Below are 12,858 nucleotides of genomic sequence, written 5' to 3' on the forward strand. Positions count from 1 at the left end.
GGATGAAGAAATAATGGCAATTGAAGGCAAAGAAAGTGAAGACGAGTCAGGAAGTAAAGTATACTTTGATGGAGCGGTTAGCTTTAAAGGATCAGGAATCGGAGCCGTCTTGGTTTCAGACTCGGGCCAATATTATCCAGTGGTGGCCAAGTTGAGTTTCAGTTGCACCAATAACATGGCTGAGTACGAAGCATGTATCTTGGGTCTACGTTTAGCCCTCGACATGGATGTGAAAGATCTTCAGGTAATCGGCGATTCAGATTTGCTAATTCATCAGGTTCGAGGAGAGTGGGCTACTAAAAATGAAAAGATCATACTGTATGTTGGACTTGGGCAAAGATCAGCAGATCGGTTTCGAGAAGTCAAGTTCAAACACATATCGAGAACCCAGAATGAGTTTGCTGATGCAATGACAACAATAGCGTCCATGATTCAACATCTCGACAGCAGATACATTGATCAAGTCAAAATTGAGATTAAAGATCAACCAGCCCACTGTGCTTTCGTAGAGGCAGAGACTGAAGGAAAACTTTGGTACGTTGACATTAAAATGTTATTGGAGAAAAGAGAAATCCCGAAGGAATCACCTTAAATCAAAAGAGGATTATCAGGAAGTTAGCGAATGGTTTCTTCATTAACAAGAATGTCCTGTACAAAAGAACTGGGGATTTGGGATTGCTTAGATGGCTTGACTCGGTTGAAGCCACAAGATTGATTGAAGAAGTACATGCCAGAACCTGTGGGCCTCACATAAATAGGTTCGTGCTAGCAAAGAAAATCTTGAGAACCAGTTATTACTGGATGACCATGGAGAATGACTGCGGCAAATTCGTCTAGAAATGCCACAAGTGTCAGGTTAGCGGAGACTTGATAAAGGTCCTTTCGACAAAAAAGCGAATTCTATAACGTCACCTTCGCCATTTGCCGCTTGGGGCATGAATGTCATAGGACCAATTAAGCCAGCTGCGTCAAACAAACACCGCTTTATTTTGGTCGCCATAGATTACTTCACTAAGTGGGTGGAAGCAGCATCTTATTCATCAGTAACAAAGAAAGTAGTCACAGATTTTGTGCACAACAACATCATATGCCGATTTGGCATCCCAGAATCAATCATAACAGACAATGGGGCTAATATGAATAGCCACTTGATGAAAGACATGTGTGCACAGTTTTGAATCACTCATTGAAATTCAGCCGCATACAGACCGCAAATGAATGGGTACATGAGAAGCTGCTAACAAAAACATCAAGAAAATCCTCCGAAAGATGATTGATAACTATAAAGAGTTGGCATAAACAATTGCCTTATGCATTACTGGGATATTGCACTACTGTCAGAACTTCAACAGGGGCCACTCCATACCAATTGTATGGCACCGAAAGATAATACCCGACCAAGTAGAAATCCCTTCACTTCAAATAATACAAGAAGTTGAGCTGGACGATGCAGAATGGATCCGTAAAAGATATGAACAATTGGCTTTGATAGATGAAAAACGGATGATTGTTGTTGCCATGGCCAACTATACCAACAAAGAATGGCACAGGCTTTTAACAAGCATGTGAGAACTAGGGTTTTTCAAATCGAGCAATTGGTGCTCAAACGAATATTCCCTAATCAAGAAGAATACAAAGGAAAGTTCGCACCAAACTGGCAAGGCCCCTATATGGTGCGAAAGGTACTATCAGGAGGAGCTATAGTACTTGCTGAAATGGATGGTTAGGAGTGACCAAGAGCAGTAAATTTAGATGCCATCAAGAGATACTACGTTTGAAGCAGAAGGCGATTGCGAAGATCCAGAATTTTTATAGTTTATGTTACTTTGATTACGCTTCCTCTGCTTGTAATTTTACATTTTTAGAAAAAACCAAATCTAAAATTGTGTACGAACTATGCAAGGACCTGATTCCCTAGGCTTATAAGGAGATACGTAGGTGCTTTTCCAAGCTCGATCGCTTTAACAAAAAACAAATCCCAAAATTATGTGTTTTGAACTAAGTTATGACCTAATTCCCATTCGGGATAGGCAAGTGCTCTTTTGAGTTCGGTCTCACAAAAAAAAATTCAATATGTTTACCCCGAACTACGTTTCGACCTGATTCCCGAAACGGGATACGTAGGTGCTCTCCCGAGCTCGGTCATTCCAAATAAAATTCCCAATAAACCTTAGGAAACCTCAGAAATGTTTTAGCAAGAGAAAGATAAAGGTAACCCCACAAGGAAATTAAAGCGAAATTTTGAGAGGACCTCAAAATTCTTTAAATATATCGCTTCAAAGGAATGGACTGATTAAAACTTCTACACTGGGGCAGAATTTTTGAGAAGGATCTCCAAAATTCCTCAAGTACGGTGAAATCAAGGATTGACAAGTACACACTTACACTGGGGCAAAATTTTTTAGAGGATCTCAAAAATTCCTTCGACATAGCGAAATTCGAGTTGGTATAAAGACGTATACAAACTGGGGCAAAATTTTCAAAAGGGACTCAAAAATTTCACAAGTCAAGATCAAAAAGGAGGAAAGAGATGGAAGAACTTATTTGAGTAACCAATGTCATGACATTAAAAGGGCGTATGTAAAATATTATTTTCAAAACATATATAATATACCAAAATATGTATATTCTCCAACAATCACCGCCCAAAAAACTTTTCGGCTATGCTAGAAAAAATTAAAGATATTAAGGAAAATGAGCATCCTTTCCTGGCAAAATGTGAACGGAACAAGTCCATGCGCAGAGAGAGCGATCGACCATATAGGAAACTGACAAATTTTTTGTGGATGCAGGAATAGATAAGCATTGATATTTTACACTAACTCATTTGTAGAATGTTTAAAATAGGGTAACGATAACAAGCCAAGTGAAGAAGAAGCTTCAACGAATAACAGCGCAAAAGAGTATATGAAAGGATAACTGTAACACTCCGTAAATCTGAGTTAGATGTGAAGGTATTAAATGAGAAGTAATGTGACATTTTATGCATAAGAAGTCCTATCAATATGAGTTTGGGTGGAAATAGTTGATTTAAGATGAAGACCAAGCAGTGAAGTACGTAAGAGTTCTTAAAATCGCTTAAGATTTGTTAACCTATGTTGTAGGAAAATTTGGTGAAAATACGTTGCGATCTTTGAAATAGCTTTCCAAAGGTATATAGTGGAGTTTAAACGGACTTGTGAGTAAAGAGATATGGCCGTTTTACTAACGTGCATTTCACGAGATCATCCTGCGGTTCAATCCTGCGAATCTCAGGATGAACACCAAAAATCACGCCCCTCTGACACGTTGTGCGATAGGGCTGCATTTCACGGGTCAAACGTGCGAATCGCACGATGCGTCACGCGCCTTGCTCGACTATAAAAACCCCAAGAACCTGAAATTTTCTTAAACCATCATTCCAATTCATCTTTGGGCGATTTTTTGAGCAGAAATAACCCTAGGGCTTCCCCAAAACATAGGGTAAGAACATCTTTAACATTATTAATCAATCCTAGAATTAAACCCATGATTCTTGAATGAAAAACTTAGGGTTGCAAGGTAATCTTTCTCAAAGTGACTCAAGCTAGGGTTTTGGGTGTTTTTCATTGTAAAAGTGAATTGTTGAGTTACGTAAGGATTAATTAAGGTATGTCTCTCTTTTGAAAACTGGTTTTTGGATGTATGTCTCTTTTAAAAATCCTTTTTTTTTTTTTACTATGAAGGTAATTTGTATGTCTCTCTTTTAAAAATCTTATTATGGATATATGTCTTCTTCTAAAAAGTTCTATATTGAATAAAAAGGTGAATCTCTCATACAAAATCCTAATTCATGTTTTGATTAATGGTTAATGTGCGTGAGGAGACAGGCCCACATTAAACCTTGATTGTATTATCCTCTACATACGTATATGAAATCATAATCGTTTTCTTATATAAAAGATGGTCAGTGATGATAGTTAATTGTTGGTATTGATGATTTTACAAAGAAATTATGACAAAGGAATCTTGTTTAAAGAAGTGAAAACGTTTTCAAGATTATCTATGAAATTATGGATTTTCATAATGGCATAATGAACTTTAATGCTATTTGATGGAGTGACTACTTTGAGACAAATTGTGAATCGGCTTCTATGCTATGAATTTTGTTGTTGTGTTTGGCCTAGCTACTCGGGAGGAAGGGTAGCCACTATGGATCCTAGTATAGTAATTGCCTAGCCATTCGGGAGGAAAAGTGGCCACTACCGGGTTCGCTACCCGGAGTGCGGTTAATGCGTAGCTATTTGGGAGGAAGGATAGCCACCGAGAATTACATATTCTGATGTGGTGCGCTGTGTTTAGGGAAGCTCTATAGTCATCCCTTCGATGTGATTGATTCTTGGGCCTGTATTGGCATGTGTGATATTCTCATTCTCTCATGGAACTGTTGTTGACAATCATGATCAATTTGAAAGGCATAACTGAAAGTTGTAACTTGACAAACGGCTTTATAATCTGTTTTGATAATTCTTATTGAGATACACAAACTCAATAACTACTCGTACATTGGTTTCACATGATTTTCAGAACTGATTTCTTTATGTATTATTATATTTTATTTTTATATTACTTCTTGTCCCCGAGGCACTCACTGAGTACGAAAGTACTCAGGCATACCATTGTTGTTTTTTATGGTATGTTAGGTAATGGAGAAGAGCAGGTTCGTGATACTTTCGACGCTTAGGAGAACTTGCTGCTGCTGTTGATTTGGCGAGCCCACATCTTTGTTCGTAGGACACTTCTTGTTTCATTTATTATTCCAGATATCTGGGCTGCGTCCCGAAGTTAGATGATTGTTGTGTCTCTTAGAAGCTCCATACATAGTTGTTAGAATTGTGGGTAGATTGTCAAAGTCGTACGACTTAATGGGTGTTTGCCACGTTTATGACTATTTAGTTATATTAGACTTCCGCTGGTCTTATTTCATAATTGTGATCCTGATTTATGCAGTTGCTTATAACTTTGTTTAATTTAATAAGGAAAGATTATTAAAAAGGAACTTGATGTTACATTTATTTTATAAACTGTTGGAGGCGAATATTGAACCTGGAGGGTTCAAGTGTTATTATTGTGTCGTTTAGGTTGTTTCGATATTGTTCATGATATCGGATGCCGGTCATGTCTAGGGTGGGTTTTGGGGCGTGACAAGCTTGGTATCAGAGCCTAGGTTTAAATATGTCCTAGGATTATTGTCGGTGTCTGTGGAGCTGTGTCTAGTGGAGTTTTCCTTATGCAGCCTGATCACCTGCATGACCGAGAAACTCCCAGGACATTTATAGGTGTTTCCTATTCTTCTTGATTCTAGATTGTGCTGTAGAGCTTGAAATCCTTTAGGATCATTCTAATGCGTTCGTTAATTCGTGCCTTGCCAGAATCGCTTTAATTCGTGCCGCAATTTCTAACATAGTGAACAATAGTGCTATGAGGTGCACGTTGGTTGTGCTATATAATGTGATGGATGGTACAAAGCCTCTTCAAATTCTATTGTAGGTTTGTGGTGGTGATCGTAAGCTGTGATTGCAGGTGTTTTCAGACAGGTATCCTTACGATCTATTCTCATGATGCTTATTCATTGATTGATCCAAGTTCAAACTTATCCTATATGACCCCTTATTTTGCTCTTGATATGGGTATGAAACCCGAACCTTTGTTGGAACCCTTCGCTGTTGATACGCCTTTGGGTGTTCCTGTTATTGCTTCTAGAGTGTATAGGAATTATGTTGTTATGATTAAAGGTCGTGAGACCATGGCTGATTTGTATGAACTTGAGATGGTGGATTTTGATATAATTATGGGGAAGGATTGGTTGTCCGCATGTTATGCTAATGTGGATTGTCGCCATAAGTTAGTTCGCTTCGCCTTTCCCGATGAACCTGTTATTGTGTAGGAGGGTGAAATTGCTAAGCCAAGGGATAGATTTATTTTCTATCTTAAGGCCCATAAGATGATTACGAAGGGGTGCATTTACCATTTGGTTGTGGTTAATGATACAAAAGCCGTAGTACCTAAATTTGCATATGTTCCCATAGTTAGTGATTATCCCAAAGTGTTTCCCGAAGATCTCCCTAGTATTCCTCCTGATAGGGTTATTGATTTTGGGATTGATGTTATTCCTGACACCCAACCTATTTCTATCCCACCTTATCGTATGGCTCCAGTGGAGCTAAGGGAGTTAAAGGAGTGCTCCAGTCTTGTTTGTTAGAAAGAAAAATGGTTCCCTTAGGATGTGCATTGATTACCGTCAACTTAATAAAGTGACCATTAAGAATAAATATCCTTTGCCTAGGATAGATGATTTGTTTGACCAACTTCAGGGTGCTAAGTTCTTTTCGAAGATTGACCTGAGGTCTGGATATCATCAATTGAAGATAAAGGAGAAGGACATCTCGAAAACAGCTTTCCGTACTCGTTATGGGCACTTTGAGTTCCTAGTCATATCCTTTGTGTTGACTAATGCGCCTGCTGCATTCATGGATTTGATGAATCGTGTGTTTAAGCCTTATCTAGACCGTTTCATTATTGTGTTCATTGATGATATTTTGGTGTATTCTAAAAGTCGTGAGGATCATGCTAATCATTTGAGAATAACTTTGACAACACTCGAGGAGAACGAGCTTTATGCAAAATTCTCTAAGTGTGAATTCTGGCTGGAGTCTGTGGCTTTCTTAGGTCATGTGGTGACTGGTGTCGGCATTAAAGTAGACCCTCAGAAAATTTCAGCGGTTAAGGATTGGCCAAGACCAACTAGTGCGATGGAAATTCGTAGTTTCTTGGGTTTGGAAAATTATTACCGAAAGTTTGTGGAAGGATTTTCGTCAATAGCCTCTCCATTAACTAAATTGACATAGAAGACTGCTAAGTTTCAGTGGTCCGAAGCTTGTGAAAAGAGTTTCCAAGAACTTAAGACAAGGTTGACTTCGGCTCCTATTTTAACTTTACCTTCTTGGTCTGGTGGATATATAGTGTATTGTGATGCTTCTAGAACTAGTTTGGGTTGTGCATTGATGCAGAACGGCAAGGTGATTGCTTATGCTTCACGACAGTTGAAGAAGCATGAGAAGAACTATCCGACTCATGACTTGGAATTGGCTGCAATGGTATTTGCTTTGAAAATTTGGCGTCATTAGCTGTATGGTGAGCATTGTGATGTTTTTACTGATCACAAAAGTTTGCAATATATCTTCAAGCAGCGAGAGTTGAACCTCAGACAGAGGAGGTGGTTGGAGTTGTTAAAATATTACGACTTGAATATTTTGTATCATCCGGGTAAGGCTAATGTGGTTGCTGACGCTTTGAGTAGAAAATCTATAGGCACGTTGGCTTATTTGCGTGCTCATGACATGCCCATAGGGAAAGAGATTCGAAGGCTTGCCAGTCTGGGGGTTAGGCTTGATGAAACTGAAAATGGAGAGTTAGTGGGAATCACTCCATCATGGTCTGACATTGTAGAAAGGATTAAATCCAAGCAATATGATGATGAACTTTTGGCAAAGCTGAGAGATGGAGTGGAAAGGGGTGAGTACACTTCCTTTACTGTGGGTACTGGTGATAGTGTTCTACGGTTGCAAGGATGATTGTGTGTTCCTGATGTTGATGGTCTTCGAAAAGAATTAATGATGGAAGCTCATAGTTCCAAGTATTCGGTTCATCCGGGATCCACCAAAATGTATAAGGATTTGAAACAACACTATTGGTGGAAGAGCATGAAGGTTGATATTTCTAACTTTGTGGCTAAGTGTTTGAACTGCCAACAGGTGAAGGTTGAACATCAAAGGCCTGGTGGCTTGGCTCAAAACAGTGAGATTCCTCAATGGAAGTGGGAGATGATAAATATGGATTTTGTTGCAGGTTTACCTCGCACAAGGGCCAAGTATGATTCAATATGGGTAATCGTGGATAGACTCACGAAGTCTGCCCATTTTCTTCCTGTAAAGACATTATATGCCGCGGCGGAGTACGCCAAGTTATATTTGAAGGAGATTGTTAGGTTGCATGGTGTTCTGGCATCTATCATATCTGACAGAGGTACGCAATTTCTTGCTCGCTCATTTCGCGTACGTTTCAAGAAGGTTTGGGGACTAGAGTGAAATTGAGCACTGCTTTTCATCCTCAAACTGACGGGCAAGCAGAGAGAACTATTCAAACTTTGGAGGATATGTTGGGTGCTTGTGCAATCAATTTTGGAGGAAGTCGGGATGAACACTTACCTTTGGAATTCGATTACAATAATAGCTATCAAGCTAGTATTCAGATGGCTCCTTATGAGGCTCTTTATAGGAGGCGTTGTCTGTCCCCAATTGGTTGGTTTGAACCAACGGAAGTAGAGTTATTGGGTCCTGATTCAGTTCGTGAGGTGATCGAGAAGGTAAATCTTATTGTGCAGCGACTGAAGACCGCACAGAGTAGACAAAAGTCTTATACGAACATGAGGCGTAGGGAATTGGAATTTGCTGTTGGTGAAAAGGTTTTCTTGAAAGTGTCACCTATGAAAGGGGTAATGCGTTTTGGCAGAAAGGGCAAGCTTAGTCCTCGCTATATTGGTCCTTACGAGATTACGAAAAAGGTTGGAAAGGTAGCGTACTAAGATTACCGGCTGAGATATCCATGGTTCATCCGGTGTTTCACATTTCGATGTTGAGATTGTATAAACCTGATCTTTCCCATATGTTGCACCATGAAGATATTGAAATTGATGAAGCTCTGTCTTATGAAGAAGAACCAGTTCAGATCTTGGACCGTCAAATTAGAAAGTTGAGAACAAAGGATGTAGCGTCGGTTAAAGTGTTGTGGCGAAACCATAATACTGAGGAAGCTACTTGGGAAGCAAAGGAGGCCATGAAGAAGAGATATCCTCACTTGTTCCCTATGGTAGTTATGAGCTAGCATTTAAATTATTCATAGATGAATCATTGTGTTTGTTCGAAACAACTTGTGGTTTAGCAAATTCTTTCTAGGCTACAATTCTCATTCAAGGACGAATGATCTTAAGGGGGGAATAATGTAACACTCCGTAAATCTGAGTTAGGTGTGAAGGTATTAAATGAGAAGTAATGTGACATTTTATGCATAAGAAGTCCTATCAATATGAGTTTGGGTGGAAATAGTTGATTTAAGATGAAGACCAAGTAGTGAAGTACGTAAGAGTTCTTAAAATCGCCTAAGATTTGTTGACCTGTCTTGTAGGACAATTTCGTGAAAATCCGTTGCGAATTTGGGAAAACTTCCTCTAATAGAAGTTGTAGATCTTTGAAATAGCTTTCCAAAGGTATATAGTAGAGCTTAAACGGACTTGACTATAAAGAGTTATGGCCGTTTTACCAATGTACATTTCGCGGGATCATCCTGCGGTTCAATCGTGCGAATCTCAGGATGAACACCGAAAATCACGCCCCTCTGACACGTTGTGCGATAGGGCTGCGTTTCATAGGTCAAAACTGGTTTTGGATGTATGTCTCTTTTAAAAATCCTTCTTTTTTCTTTTTTTTACTATGAAGGTAATTTGTATGTCTCTCTTTTAAAAACGTTATTATGGATATATGTCTTCTTCTAAAAAGTTCTATATTGAATAAAAAGGCGAATCTCTCATACAAAACCATAATTCATGTTTTGATTAATGGTTAATGTGCGTGAGGAGACAAGCCCACATTAAACCTTGATTGTATTATCCTCTACATACGTATATGAAATCATAATCGTTTTCTTAGATAAGAGATGGTCAGTGATGATTGTTAATTGTTGGTATTGATGATTTTACAAAGAAACTATGACAAAGGAATCTTGTTTAAAGAAGTGGAATCGTTTTCAAGATTATCTATGAAATTATGGATTTTCATAATGGCATAATGAACTTTAATGCTATTTGATGGAGTGACTACTTTGAGACAAATTGTGAATCGGCTTCTATGCTATGAATTTTGTTGTTGTGTTTGGCCTAGCTACTCGGGAGGAAGGGTAGCCACTATGGATCCTAGTGTAGTAATTGCCTAGCCATTCGGGAGGAAAAGTGTCCACTACCGGGTTCGCTACCCGGAGTGCGGTTAATGCGTAGCTATTTGGGAGGAAGGATAGCCACTGAGAATTATATATTCCGGTGTGGTGCGCTGTGTTTAGGGAAGCTCTACAGTCATCCCTTCGATGTGATTGATTCTTGGGCCTGTATTGGCATGTGTGATATTCTTATTCTCATGGAACTGTTGTTGACAATCATGATCAATATGAAAGGCATAACTGAAAGTTGTAACTTGACAAAAGGCTTTATAATATGTTTTGATAATTCTTATTGAGATACACAAACTGAATGACTGCTCTTACATTGGTTTCACATGATTTTCAGAACTAATTTCTTTATGTATTATTATATTTTATTTTTATATTACTTGTTGTCCCCGAGGCACTCACTGAGTACGAAAGTACTCAGGCATACCATTGTTGTTTTTGATGGTATGTTAGGTAACGGAGAAGAGCAGGTTCGTGATACTTTCGACGCTTAGAAGAACTTGCTGCTGCTGTTGATTTGGTGATCCCACACCTTTGTTCGTGGGACACTTCCTGTTTCATTTATTATTCTAGATTTTCGGGCTGCGTCCCGAAGTTAGATGATTGTTGTGTCTCTTAGAAGCTCCATAGATAGTTGTCAGAATTGTGGGTAGATTGTCAAAGTCTCGTACGACTTAATGAGTGCTTGCCACGTTTATGACTATTTACTTATATTAGACTTCCGCTAATCTTATTTCATAATTGTGATCCTGATATATGCAGTTACTTATAATTTTATTTTATTTAATAAGGAAAGATTATTAAAAAGGAACTTGATGTTACATTTATTTTATAAACTGTTGGAGGCGAATATTGAACCTGGCGGGTTCAAGTGTTATTATTGTGTCATTTAGGTTGTTCCGATGTTGTTCATGATGTCGGATGCCGGTCACGTCTAGGGTGGGTTTTGGGGCGTGACAATAACGAAGCCCTCCCTAAGTAAAGTTCGCTTTACGCTGATAAGTTTGTTCACTTTTTGCAGAGCACTAAGATTTTTACAAAAGAAAAATTTTAAAGACTACTAAAAGATATAATCATCGTATCAAAAGTTGGGTCTCCACTAAACGGTATTGTTTCAAGGTATTAAGACCCTGGCCTAGACGTGGCATGGCTTGCCTTGATACATTAGCTGAGTGGACGTCCAAAAATCTAAGAATTTAAAATGGCGTGTTGATATCGGTATTGAAATGCTGTATTCACAATTGAGTCTAGTCCTTTTGGAAGATATGAACCCTGTCGACGTGTGGGCATTCTTCCCTAGAGTCCAAAAAGGAAGGTGTAAGTCTTGCCACCGAGGTAAGCTTCATTCCTCAAAATGACGATATGGATTAAACAACTACGTGCCGAAGGGTCTGAGTCGTCATCCATATATATAGCCAAAAATAAGTAGCATAGTTTCGAGGTTGATGTCCGTAATCGTTGAAATACGAATGTGATTCCTACATCAAGATTTGCGGTTGCTATTGCAGTCTATTTCAAGTTAACGTAATCGTGGTTCAGGGATAGTGGAAGTTATGAGAAAAGGCTCCGCACTTGAATATGCAGTAGTTAACTTGAAAATTCTGACCAAATGTTGTAATTATGGACACAAGGGTTATTAGTCATCATGAAAGGAATATGATACTACACTCTGATGTGCAGTCTACATTTGGGTATTTTTTACTATAAGTGATGTGGTCCCGAACTGGTATACCGCAAGCTTCGTATAAGGATAATGATGTAGTCGACACCAGATTCGCGACAGTCACCGCAATATGTGAAAATGATATGAGTCCAAATTTTCTGGGGTGGCGGATGTCATAAGAAACAAAAATGACCCCGCACTTGAAAACACGATTTTCATTAGTAACATCTTGCTTACGAAAACGACAACCTAACTGGGGTGTGTAGGTTCGCAGAAATGCGGTATAGCCTGACCCAGATCCCAACAGAAGTGATCATTGAGTGATGAAAACATCTGAAAATGACGAAAAAAGAGTCGGTCAAATTATCGTGAGTAGATCATTTTTTCAAAAAATATATGAAAAATACACACTTACATGAGAAAAGAAAGAAGACGGACTAGAATTTGCAAAGGACAGACATAATATCAACAAAACGGCAAAATGCCACTCAGGCATGACTACATTAAAATAAAAAAATTTCCAAAGATTAACACGCAGGACTCAGCATGTGGAAACAAGCTAGAAGCTACCGAAGATGGAAGCAAAAGCCAGATTCAAAACATGCGAAGCAAACATGAAACTTTTTCTTGGGCAACCGGTCAAAAATCGTGTACGAGAGTCAAGCTTTCTACACCAGGGATTGGAGATCACTTCAAACATCAACACTAATAAGTCCTTTCCAAAAACCACCTCCGGTTCGGATTTTCAACCGGAAATAGCCAAAGGGGTTCCCACATAAAGGGATATTCCTTTTCGGGCTATCGAGTCAAACTACAATTGGACTAATTTCCAAAGCCAGGGATATGTAGGCTACTCAAAATTCGGGGCTCGGCCATATTCCTATAATTATCTCGAGACACCTCGAGGTAGTTCAAAGAAAACTCTTATATTCATAGTCCTCATAGAGTCAGAACTACAAAGGGCCTGAATTCTCATTTAGTCTAAGATATGTTGGAAGCCCAGAAACCGGGGTCCAGCCATACTTTCGAAATTTTGTGCAAGAAGAGCTCTAATTTCTATTATTCGGTAAAAATTAGGTTTGTCAAATTCGTAGCTCAAGGATGGCCTTGCCATCCTTGAACTTCGAAAGGGTAGTTGTTGACACCTAATTTTTACCTTATAAAATACGTATTTTAATTTT

The sequence above is a fragment of the Lycium ferocissimum genome, chromosome 12 (genome assembly GCF_029784015.1).
Source record: "Lycium ferocissimum isolate CSIRO_LF1 chromosome 12, AGI_CSIRO_Lferr_CH_V1, whole genome shotgun sequence".
Taxonomy (NCBI): Eukaryota; Viridiplantae; Streptophyta; class Magnoliopsida; order Solanales; family Solanaceae; genus Lycium; species Lycium ferocissimum.